At 45.0% G+C, this 12951-nt stretch overlaps 1 protein-coding gene and 1 long non-coding RNA gene across 4 annotated transcripts in view; both read right to left on the minus strand.

Moving 5' to 3' along the window:
- The window catches only part of FAM172A (family with sequence similarity 172 member A), a 251083-nt gene that overhangs the window by 9743 nt on the left and 228389 nt on the right, over positions 1-12951 (minus strand). The window lies entirely within an intron of this gene.
- On the minus strand, positions 344-4283 carry LOC118156698. The gene is made up of 2 exons (XR_004746390.1): positions 1870-4283; positions 344-1651 (listed from the first exon to the last, which is right to left on the minus strand). It is a non-coding gene; the product is annotated as an uncharacterized LOC118156698 (long non-coding RNA).

Raw genomic sequence — 12951 nt, forward strand, 5'->3', positions numbered from 1 at the left:
ATGGGTCTCAGGCAGATAGAGAGGCCCCTCTGTAATGCTCAGTATGTACACAGACCTCAGAGGGAGGAATGCCCTCTTCAATCCCTTTTTTTTTTTTTTTTTTTTTCCAACTCTCTCTTCACTCCTTTCCTATTTTAACGCTGTTCAAGACATCTGTTTGTCCAGGAGGAAGTTCTGAGTTCCTCTCCCAAAACTTGCCCACCTCACAGCTCTTCCCAAACCCTTGCCCACCAGATGCCCCTTAATTCCTGTTGGATCTCATCCACCCATCTAGACCATCTCTCCAGTCTTCACGGCCCCCTAATTCCTTTTTTTAATTATTATTTTTTTTAATTTTCTTTTTTCTTTCAAACTGTTCTCACTCAGACCTTCTCCTGGAAAACATCTCACTGGAAAACAGAGCCTGAGACACGGTTTTGCCAGGTTTTTAAAAAAAACATGGATATAGGCTGCACCTAGCACTCGGGGATAGTGGTGAGACAGAAAAATGAGGGCACATCCACAGAAATACAGCAGCCCTACCCTGAATGGGACGACGAATGAGCAGTCAGTCTTCTAGGTGAGAATGATGGTTTCATGGGAAATTTAGTACAGTTTTTAGTGACTTCATGGAAAGGAAACACATCTGTGCTTGTAAAATGCCTGGAAAATAGAGCTGGGCTACCAGAATACAAACAAAGCATAACAAAAGAGAGTTTAAAATTCAAGTTTTGGAGTTATGGCCAGGTTCCCTGTTCATTCTGTTAAAATTTGAATTTTACCAAGTAATTACAAAAAAGCAAACAAACAAAACTCTATGGGAGAAAACCTGTGAAAAGATTGCTGCGGTGGGAAGAAGACGGTGCCGTTTCACCAGTGAATTCACACTGATACAGGCAGCGTCGACCTTCTTATGTAAGCATGACCTTTGCTGGTCATTGCTAATGAACATTCTTGAGAAAGGCAAGGGACTGAACCCAGACCGCGAGATTTAATGGGCAATGATCGTTGTTGTGGGTCAAGTACAGCTGTGCTGCAACCATAAATTTAATAGCCTCTCCTACGGCAGCTTTACATACGACTGTCTCCGAGGAATGCTGTTTCTGTAACTCACAGCCTTTAGAGATGCTATTTATAATTTATAACCAATCTGAAGCGCAAAGATTTTTTCTCTCCTGCAAGTCCCGGTAATCGATACAGGCCTGCACCCATCACAGCCCCGTGATGTGAAGTGTGTGGCCGGGATCCACAGCTCTGGGTGAGCACCACGGCTCAAAACCACCGTGGCCACCCCCAGCATCTGGGCTGGAACCGCAAACGAAGGGGAAGGAATGCTCTGTTCGGGTGCCATCCCAGCTGTTTAGTGTCTCAAACTAAATTAATTGCATATTTGCCTCAGAAACACTCAGAAACTTGAGTTTTTCTGGCGTGCGTCTCATGGACTTCAGGCTTCCATGGCCTAATTCATAACACATCAGGACTTGGTGTTTGATACTTGAAGTGCCCGTAGCGTGGAAACCAGCAATTTAAGACTAAGCACTAATTTGCAGAGGCTTTGCAGATGCGAATTACACTAAATTTAACTAAGCTGAGTAACACTGCACTTCCCATGACTTAACCTCGGAGATGTCATCACAGGGAGCATTCAAGATTAACGACCACGGAGGTGCATCTCGCCCCCCTTTGCTGCAGGAAATCATGTTCGATACGCTTCTCTCGTGCCCGTGCCTTGCTTGGTACTTCTCCAGAGCAATGCAGCCCAGAACATCAACCATGGCCCACAAGCTGTTTCATTTTGGGGAGGATGGGGACTGAGCCAGGTGGGATGGAGACAGGTGCCAGGTGGGAGAGGTGGGGAGGACCGAGGGGTGAGGACCAAGGGGTGAGGACCAAGGGCACAGCAAAGCATAGGGCAGCAGGGAGGGAGGGAGATGTTGGTGGCCGTACTTGAGATGAGATGAGGACACATGCTGTGACAGAGGGGGGGTGACCTCCAACGCCCTGCCTGAAATACCCTTCCCTAAGAGGTGGGCACATGCATGGAAGGTGGGTCTGCCACCAGCAACAGTGTCTGGGATGAATGTGGAAGGGCCAAGTTTGTGGTGAAAGGAGGAAAAAAAGACAAAAAAATAAATCCTTTAAAAATGGAAGAATCTTGCTCTGACTTTTTCTGCTTTTTCTGGCTTTTCTGTGACTGGAGAGAGCTCATCAGGACCCAGGGACCAGCATGGGGAAGGACAGACGCAGTCTTCTCCTGGAGGAACTACAGGTCATGTCCTGCCTTGCAGCCTCAGGAGAAGCACAACTGCCCTGAAAGCAGCCGCAAAAACACATCTTTCTGCTAACATGGTCTTCATCATCCAATCAAAGAGCTGAAAATGTGTAGCCACCCCAACAGGTAAACAAGCTCCCTTTGGGAGACCATATTTATTCCAAAATGAGGGCTGATTTGCTACTGCCATTTAAATATATATATTTATATATATAAATATAAATGCCACCAATATAAATGCTAAATATAAATGCCTCCAAAGCTATCTTCTAGCTGACATAGTCACCTCCATTCTGAAGAAACAATGTTTGTTTTCCCTTCCAGACAGAGAGAGGGAAGAAAAAAAAAAAAAAAAAGAGAGAAAATAGCAAAACTTAATGACCCCGGTGCGTTTCCAAATGCAAATTCTCATTTCGAAATACTGTCCTGACCGAACAATTGACCTTCCGACAGAACCGGTGCTGCTAAGTCAGGCCCACAGAAAAAGCGAGCAAGATCCTTCATGTCGTGGTAGGGATCTTCTGCCAAGAGTTCAGTGGGTGCTGAATAAAACTTGAGGTTAGTCTCTCTCAGTGAGAAAGATGGTAAACCTCAAGAGCTGGAGATGGAAAAGCAAGAACCTGCCAGGAAAGTGTATTTGGAAGTGGAAGAGGGATGAAATATTTAAATGAGTTTCAAAACTTGTTGTTTCAAATTGTTTTCCTTACATTGAGAATCTCATTTTTTTTTTTTTTTTTTTTATATATATAAAATTAAGACAAAATGGAAAGAAGTTCTCAGGGTAATTTCTCTCTGAAGAATTGCTGAACTGGAATTATGTCATCTTGCATTAAAATTATCAGTTATTGCCACAGTTGGCCCACAAATATTATATTAAAAAAGCAGGAAGAAAATCAGTAAAATGCATTTGGGGAATTCTTTTGTTTGTGCCCTGTGCGTATCTTTTAATACTTATTGCTCCAATTTGGCTTGGTTTGTCTAAAACACTGTAGGCTGTTTTTTCAAAACAAGCCTAAAACAACTGTTGATATATTAGGGAAAAAAAAACGACATGGGGAAAAACAAGATTGAGGTGGGAGCTGAAGTTTGTCTAAATGAGAACAATATCAGCATGCACAAATGCACAGACAAGCACAGTTTGACAGTCACTGCTCATAAAGGATCCTGCAAGGAGTTAATATGAAAACTAAATCTCCTGTAGAGGGACGTTGGAAGGGAGCTCATATATAAGCACTTAAGGAAAACTTGCGCCGTGGCTGGAATACATGTAGCGCGTTCCCCATTAGTCTAGGGATAAATGAAATGTTATAACCGCGATATATTGCTATATTAAATTACGAAAATATATTTTTTTTTCAGTCTTCTGCAAAAAGAAGGGATCCATGACTGACTAAAAAGCAGCGCGCTTTCCGTCAACCACATACCCATCTGTTTTGACACGCTTTTCAGAGCCAGTACCAAAACGACACGAATGCTTCACATTTTGTGCCTCTGTAGCTGCACTACGTGACTGCTCCTCCCCGCAGGAACCTCACCAAGCGTTGCAGTGCAAATCCTCCACATCTCCAGATGCCTCGTGTGGATTTTCCACCGGAGGCCTGCGGTGGGAAAGGAAGGGGACGCGCACGGCTTGCTCCCATGGATTCTTCCTTCACGAAGCCAGGAAAACCAGTCCCTGCTCAGAAAACACCTCCCCAGGCTTTGCTCTGTGCACAGGGGTCTAGGGGAGAAGAGTGACCTCCCCTCCCTGCAGAGAGCCCCCACGCACCATCGCACCGCATCCCTGGGACGTGCCAAAATGCCCCTGCTGGGGCAGGACCATGACAGCACCCGCCCCGTGGCCCAGGGTTTCTGTCCCTGATCCGAGTAACAACCACCTCAGTTGTGACAATTTCAGTATTTTCTGTGTTTTCTTTAATAGGGAAGCACCTTGTGGGGATGATGCCGCTGCCCTTGCACAGCACTGACTGAGCTGGACTTGTGATGTGCATGCTGGTACATAAATTAAGTTTCACAACAGAAGTGGTTCAGCAAAAAAAAAATAATAGTAATAAAAAAAGAATCAAATAAATCTGTGGCAGACAAGCTTAGCAAATCAAATAGATGCAACAGCTTTGGTACGGGCTGGGAAGCGCTAAAACCAAATGCTTCCTTAGGACACCCATTGTTTAATGTGGCTTTCTGAAATATGAAAAGCAGATACTTTTTAATTGGGTTTAGTGTCCCAAATGGGTCATGGAGATATTCCTATCTGACTTTTGTGTATAAAGCAAGTAGATCCTTTGTAGTTAGGGATCTCCATACTTTCCATTATAAGAGCTTGTCTTCAGTTGCTTATAAATTTTGCCAAGCTAAGTATTTGGGATGAAAATTCCCATGCTCTGTCTCTGCCTCAGGCTGATTATTATTATTTTTTTATGTTTCAACTAAAAGGATTTAGTCACTTCAGGAAATAAGATTGAGGAAAAACATGTTTTGCCCCTGTTGGGGAAAAAAGAAGAAGAAGAAAAAAAGAGAAAATAAAGCCTTACAAGAAATTCACTGGGCAGCTCCTGCGTCTCTATTCTTCACAGCAATACTTTGCAATTTGGAAGGTATGGTCCCTGTTGTCCTTTTGCAGTTCCCATGAAAAAACACCCAGCTTTCTGCCTCGTCCCAAGCCTTTGAAAAGTCTCATTTGCATATGCTCAGCAAAGAGTCCCCAGAAGCTGGCAGCCGAAACTGGCCCACGACTGCTCTGAAGATGCTGCTTGCGAGGGGCGAGCCAGGCTGCTCCCGCAGAGCCTGCTGCCAGACCCTGTGGTCACTGTGGCATCAGGCACAGGAACTGAGCATGGCCTCGCTCCTTCCTGCGCTCCAAATGCAGGCGAAACAAGGAAAGAAGGGGAAAAAGTGCCACAAAAGAGAGGGCAGAGCTAGTCCTGGGGGCAGACCGAGAGCGGAGTTGGCTGTGCAAGAAGGCTGCAGGAGGGAGGTGGAGCTGCAGCTGGAAGGAGGGCAGCCCAGGGCAGGGAACTGGCTGCAGAGGGGCTGGGGAGTGGGGACAGGGCAGGGGCAGCACCGGCGGCACGAGGGGAACGAGGAGGGGAGCAGATGCGGTGGGCTGGGGGGGGCCGCGGGTACGGGCTTTCCCATCTTGCTGTGAGCAGCTTCCTGGAGGACCCATCCCCTCCCAGCACCACCAGAATGGATTGGCTGGGGCAGTTTAGCTTTGGTTCGCGGAGAAGGCGACAATGGACAACTCCAGTGGTATCAGCTACTTTGCCTGGCTTCACCAGTACAGGTGTCTGTATCTACGATTTCCAATTCCACACCTGGCCTGCATCAGCAGAGCCTCGCACGACAAAATTTCTCTTCTTGATGAGGTTAAAGAAAGTGAACTGCACACAGAAGAAGTACGTTAAGAGAACCACGCAGAGACTGGGAACTGCTTCTGGTGACTGCAGACTCAGGCCCTGGTGGAATGTGCTTATTGACACCGCTCCGATACCACTTCCATCTACGCCGTGCTGCCCTTGCGAATCTCTTGTGCCTTTCCCTACTAGGCTCCTCCACTGACCCATCGCTTGGGTCAAAGGAGGCTGGGGTTTTTCAGCAGAACTTGAAATAATTTCATTTATAATAAAGCACAATGAGGAAATGAAGGAGAACGTAATACAGCTTGGGAAACTCAAGAAATGTGGCACTTTATTTGCCATTCCATGGGTAGTGATAGGAGTTAAGTGTTGGGATAAAAACCAGATATTTAAACTAAAACATAATGGCCATTTTAAAGAACAACAGAAGGGAACTAATCTCACTAGGGGAGTAAAACTTGCATGATTCCCCAAGCCCCAGGGAGGGTTTTGAAGCACCTGCAGACAGGAGTCTCACCACGGAAGCGGGTCCTGTGCCACTGAACCATTCACAGAATGAAGATAACACAGAAATAATAATTTCTGTTCAAAATAAAGCTCAGATAGAAAACTGTGGTGAGTTCTCTATGAGGCGGCCCACCCGAAGGTCCCGAGGCACTGGCACGTAAGGCAGGGGCTCAGAGGAGCTGACCAACACCTGGGACAGGCTGCGTACAGCAATCCAGATGGACATCACAGGTTGGCTTCATCCGAGGATGCACGAGCTGTGACTCTGCCAATCCAGTGGCGCACGGAAAGCGCCGAAGAGCTGTGCTCGCTGCAGGGGACAAAGTGCGCTCGCAGGACACAACGTATGTAGGAGCACTAAAGTATAAAATACAAAATGTTTCCACACTGTCATTGCTCACTCTAGCATGAGCTTGAACTGACTGGGCAATGGCCTGTCACTGTGGAGGACACTGGATAATGGTAACCCATTAAAACTTTGAGCGTTTCATACGTCGTTGGAGCTGAGAATGGCCAGTCACTGAAAGCAGTATTATGCTGCAGTCACATCACATGCACCTCTAGACTCGTCCCGAAATTCGCTGCCATAGCTTTAGCTAACAGTTACCCACCTGGGGTTTGGCTATCAGAGCAGTAAAAAAAAAAAAAGAAAATGGATGAATGACAAAACAGTATGAGGAGTCATACAGGGCACCATGAACACAGCACTGAGAGTTTTAATGATAAACCTATCATAAAGAATCCTATCGGAAAGAATCCATGCATCTAAACTTGTATTTGCTGTGATGCCATGAGGTGTATTTTGGGGTGCCAACCATACACAGTTTATTTTCCTTGCTCCAGCTGTTAGCATGCTCCTTTCTGTGCTGAAATCATGGCACTCTTTGAATGAGACACGAAGGAAGGGTGACACAGCCACGGGTACAGAATCAATTACCCCCAAACAACAATTTAATTGATCAATCTCGAAAAAAGGAAATCTGCCAAGTCCTGCCAAGCCCTAACAGGCTCAGTTTCAAAAGCAGGCATGTAACACTCACTCAAAATCTGTAGTAAGCCAGGCATATTTTAAGGGCACTAACCTGTATAAGCATTCATGTTCAGTAGCATATTTGTGACAACTGCACTATTTGTGCATCACATTATCATTCAGATATCACAACACACTTTGCACACTTTTATCTGCGCTTTATGGCCAGTATCTTCTAAATATTACCAACTACTGTTCATTTCTTTGTTTACTGCTGCCGTATCACAACGTACCTCCCAGGTGTGGCAATGGCTGATGCTGCTGCACTTACTCTTAGGAGCAGTTCTTGCTCACCACCTTGGGACACCAAGTTTGCTCTGTGCAGTACAAAATCTGCTAACCCCAGACTCGTAATTATTTGCTGTTCCACGCTGTCACAATGTCAAAGCACCATCTTTTATTCCAGGTGAGTCTTTTATCCTATGCATCTACCTGTACCTGTTACATTTCAATGCATGTGAACATACTGGGGCATGGAGACATGAAGAAAGGAAAATTACATCTTTTTTCCTTCCACAGGCACACACATACACACCATCTGACAGTGCCATGGTATGCAACAGGCCATCAAGTATTTGGTAAAAACTTTGCAAATGCTCATCATCTTTTCAGGACGAGAACTCTTCTACCCCCTTTGTATGCAGTCTTGAATGCAAACTGGGCACTAGCACAGGCATTTCTCTCATAAACAGCTTTGTTCCATTCATTTAACCCGCTAAAGCTAACAACTGAGCAGCTAACATGCTGCAGAAAGCCAAATCTACACGAGATGAGGCACAAATGAGTTTGTTAAGCAACAGTCATTGGGTGTTACTGCCATTCTTGGGTTTTGCATTTTCTTTCCTCTTAAACTATCTTTCCTTAAATTTGAAGTAATGTCATCAAGTACAACAGACCACTTGACAGGATTCTCTGGTAACAGGCAGCACAGCGCGTCTTCTTTAAAGGGCTCACGATACAAATGCTGAAATAAGACTTGTTTTTACTTGATGTGGATAAAGTGTGTGAATGAAGTGTGAAAAATCTCAAGTGGGAATAAAAAACGAGCCTAAAAGAATTAGGCTCTTCCCTCTTTAAAAATAAATACTGGAAAATGGTTTAATTTAATAAAATTGCCAGCTTTGCAATCCAAAGTGCTCCCCTGTAGTCCCTTCAAAGAAAATAAAGACAAATCATTACATAAGTGGCAATGTAAACTTACCCTTCTCTGTCACTTTTGCAAAAAGGAATGCTTGAGCTGTGGACTTGTAACAAGTTTTGACTACAAACCGTTGAAAATCGGGCACTTCCACGAAGCTCCATCAGGAGCAAAATGATCCACCTAGGGTGATGGTACTTAAACCTAATGTTTTGTGCCTGGACACCTTTCCACCAGCACCGTGTCCCTTGTGGCACTGGGTTTTTGTGCTGCAGCAGCCAAGCCAGCCTCTAAATCAGTAGGGGAAGGTCATCTGTGCTCGATCCTGTGCGGACCCGCACTCAGGGCTCACCCCCATCACCTGGAAGCGTGGCAAGGAACCAGACCCTTTTGGTCCCATCCACTTTTGTTCACTACATCCGAAACCAAACCAGTGAGATTCTTGAATACCATGCCCCAGATCCTCTTAGGAGGAGCAGGCCAAAGCCAAGCTGGCTGAGCCGCACCCCAACCAGGCTCCCTGTGGTTTTTTATAGGTTTAAGTAGCTTAAGGTTATTTCAGTGTGCCACACCGTCACGGAGGAGCACTGGAACTGCTAAGGTTGTCAGTCTGCTGAGCTATCAAAGATTAGCTCATGCAGGAATGTATCAACATCCTTCATATACAGCTAATCAAATTTGAAATTACTGACATGTCACCTTGAGGAGGAATTTGATTTATTATTTGCAAAGTAATCCAGAAAGCAGCGAGATGCACAGCTGTAAGAACTACTGTTACGCTGACTTTGTGACAATACATTAGTTTTGTTGCTCCTTTTGTGCTTTCATGAAATGATATTAAATAACGAAACTTTCTTCGTGGCATTAAGTAGTCCAGAGAGCAACAAGTGAAATGCTGCTCTTCGAAGTAATAATTCAGATATAAAACCACAGAATAATTGTTTACTAATAATTAATGGTATATAGCTGAAGATATGAATGTGTACAGTTATTTTCCCTCTTTGCAACGGCCCCATACTTAATGGGGAAGGATACCAAGAGCCGTTTTGGTTCTGCAACCTCTCTTGCTCATTTCTCCCCACTGGGTAGCAGGGCCTGCTCCAGTGGGATCGGATTTTAAATGTCATGCAAAGAGCATGCAGATTTTAAAATGCCATGCAGTTTAAGTGCTTACATAATTTGTAGCATATTTACTTATTTGTGCTCTTAATTCTCAATGCCTGTGAACACGAACCAGGCATGCAGCTGTATGTACATTTTCCATGCACAAAAGTGTGCTAAGCCCATCTGAAAATCTGTCCTCTTGTAACTTCGTATCAGAGGAGACTTTGTCTTGAAAATAAAGACAACGTAGGATCCCACTCAAAAAGGTCAGATACCTGGTTAATTGCACTGCAGTATTCATACAGTCTGCACCACAAATTAACACAGAGCACTCGTGTATGCCACAGGCAAAGTTTCCTGAATTAAAGATCTATTTTTAGCACTGATATTCACTCCCGGTTGTTATGAATAGTTTTTTATGTATATAAATGCATGTTTGTGGCACAACGTAAATAAGAGTTCTGCATTTGAGATCAGCTACCCTGGTAAGTAAATGACTATGCATATAAACAAATCTGTTCACTACCTTCAAATATTTCTATTTGTCATATAATTATATCATATATATATCTTCACAGATGTATAAAATATATTCTTAGGAAAATTGCCACAGAATGTTGTTGCTTGTATTAAGTAAATGGTATATTTGTGTACCGTGCTCCGTACTTATATACTTGAAGCATATTTGTATACACATAGAACTGCCAAATATTTCACTTCTGTTACTGTACACACAGGTTGATATTACTGGGAAAAAAAACAACCAAAAAACAAAACCAAAAACAAACAAACAAAAAAACAAGCACTAACTTTCTGGAGTGTTTTGGAGACTGGGTTACCAGCACACCTTTCAGAAAACGTGTTTTTATGCTGACAAGGATGCAACAAGATGCTCGAGGTAAGGATGATGTATGGCCAGGTAGGCTCACGGGTAAAAACACAGCCTTTACCCACCTTTAGTCCACTTAAATCGAGACTGATGAGTGTTGGCACCACCAGACAAGGTCTGGAAGAAGCAACTCAGATGGCTTGTGAAAACCTCTCTGCTGTCTGACCGGCTGCTAGCTGCGGGGCCATAAAATCCTGCCCACCACGTTAAGGAATAGGTAAAAAAGACCTCTGAAGAACCAACTTTACGCCACATTCCACATTTTCTTCACATCCCTGGTGCGGGGCACTCGGGGCCTGGCTAATCCACTAAAAGAAGCAAAAAGAGCATTTACGGGTGGCTTCGAGGAGAGGTGTTTCAAGCTGCGGCAGTGAGATCGAGGGAAAACAGGTTCTGAAACAGTGTGGGAATTTTCAAAATGGAATTTAAATAACTAAAAGAGTAACAAGGGATGTGAGGTGAATTTCAAAATATTAGCATTAACAACTTTCTTTTTTTAGACAGGTTCTCTCCGGCAAATAAAGCTGTTAAGTGATTTCAATAGCATCAATATTATACACAAAAATGTGATATCATTAATAACAATGAAAAAGAAGAGAATTCTCACGGGAGGTATAAAACTGGCGTGCAACAAGTTATACCCTCACTCTCCTAATCCAGTCTGAGCCATTTAATTTCATGTTTTTAAAATATATTAAAAGGCTTGCTTTTTTCTTCCCCACAAAAGCCTCTTAAAAAGCATTCATAACACATCCGCGCGCATACGAAGTAGGTGGAGGTAGGGTAGCAGAGACGAGGTTGCCTCCTGGTTGTTCAGGGGAAGGACAGCCCTCAGTGCCAACGCTGAAGCTGACCTGACAGATCGGACCCTCGGGAGGGTCCTGGATTTACATTTCATAAGCTTAATAATATCCTGCCTGATTTATGATTTGCTGCCTGGAACAAAGAAGGTTGTGCTTAACAACTTTACTTTAGTGTGGGTAATTGTTGATCTCAAAATGGCACGTAAAATGCATTTACATCAGCGCTGCTAATAGGCCCATAATGATTCTTTATTATGTTTCAGTGAAAGGCAACTGAGTGACAGGTAACTGATTTTGTAGATCAAATAACTTTCTGCCACCCCCACACAGCTCCCAGCTGCTGCACACTTCACACGCCAATACAAATACAGTTGTAAAGTAGACAAATATATTATAACTACGTTATTAAATGAGACACAACACGGGGTGCTGGAAGACTCGGAGAGCTGTTTAATAGGGAACTACGGGGATGCAAAACTGAGTTCCAAGAGGGTTTTGGTGCGCAACTGGTGCCCTTGTCCCTGATGCCTGAGCTCAGCAGCGCCGTGCCTGTGCTCAGATAGTGCCTGCCCTGCCAGGGCAGGGGATGCTCAGTGCACAGTGCTTAAAGAGAAGCATTTTGGTATGTAGACATGGGTACTGCTCTCAGAGACACCGACAAGGGTGTTCAGAAATCCTGGTGCTGGAGGCTGATGGTGCTGATGGCCTGCTATGCTGCAAAAGCCTCCTGCTTGGCCGGGATTTATTTTTACGCACTAAACTGTGAGTAAATAAGGCATTGGAGTCTGTCTGATCATCTCTGACAACAATTCCAAGCCTGTCACCACAGCCACAGGAGAAACCGTCACGTACCCAGCCCTGACCTGCCGAGCCTTTTATCTGCGTGTGTAGTCTCCCCGGACCCCACAAATAAAGGGCAACCAGCAATTTACACATGAATCAGCCTTCTCTGCCGAGCAGGCACCAGAGACTTCCCTTTTCTCTGCCGTGGTGGGGAGAAGTGGCCGGGTCGGAGATTGTCTGCCCAGGAATCACGGGCAGCGGCGGCGGGCAGCGGAATGCTTGGCGGCACGCCTGGCGCGGGCGGCAGCCCTGGAGGAGCAGAGGAGTGCCGAGAGGGGAGCTGCTCAAAGCAGGCAGTGTCACACAGCACGGAGATACACTGCCGATAGGAGATGGTACAAGATACCTTAGCAGGCAGCCGTATGGAATTCAAGATGCATTTTGATGAGGTGCAAGCCTTGTGGTTGCTTCAGGTCTTGGCTCTGTGATGCCGCTCGCAGATACCACTGACACCGGCACGCTTATGAGTGACTGGCCAGGGGCATGCATTGGCCATCCCTGACAAAATGCTCTGATGACATCATTCTCAATGCAATTAGCCAAAATTTCTACAACGTGAAGGTCTACTGTCGAGGCAGTGCAGTGCTCAGCTTCCACCAAACATCACTGCTTGGAGGAGTTTCGGCTGTGCCTCAGCAGGGCCCATGCTCTCCTACCAGGAGCAGGAGGTGACGTGGGGACCAGCACCGCTTCATTGCACGCATTGGAACTTTTTCTGCAGGTGAAGCCACTGCAAACCCCATCCATCGCTCTCCTGTCCCCACTCCTGCCCCTTGTGGATGCCCTACTGGACCTGGCTCTGCTCTGCACGCAGCTCGCGCACAACACAAACAGCAACGTACAGCCTTTTAAAGCAAACAAACAAGAGAAAACAAGAGTAGTTTGGCTGATGAGATGACTTTGCTTTCTAAAAACCCGAAACCAAAATATTAAATAAAAACTAAGATGTCTTCCTCCTTTATACCCTAGGTAAATCCCCTATTGTCTACAATTACACCTTTTTATTGGGGTTACATCCATCCTATCTTTG

Source organism: Oxyura jamaicensis, chromosome Z (genome assembly GCF_011077185.1).
Source record: "Oxyura jamaicensis isolate SHBP4307 breed ruddy duck chromosome Z, BPBGC_Ojam_1.0, whole genome shotgun sequence".
Classification (NCBI taxonomy): Eukaryota; Metazoa; Chordata; class Aves; order Anseriformes; family Anatidae; genus Oxyura; species Oxyura jamaicensis.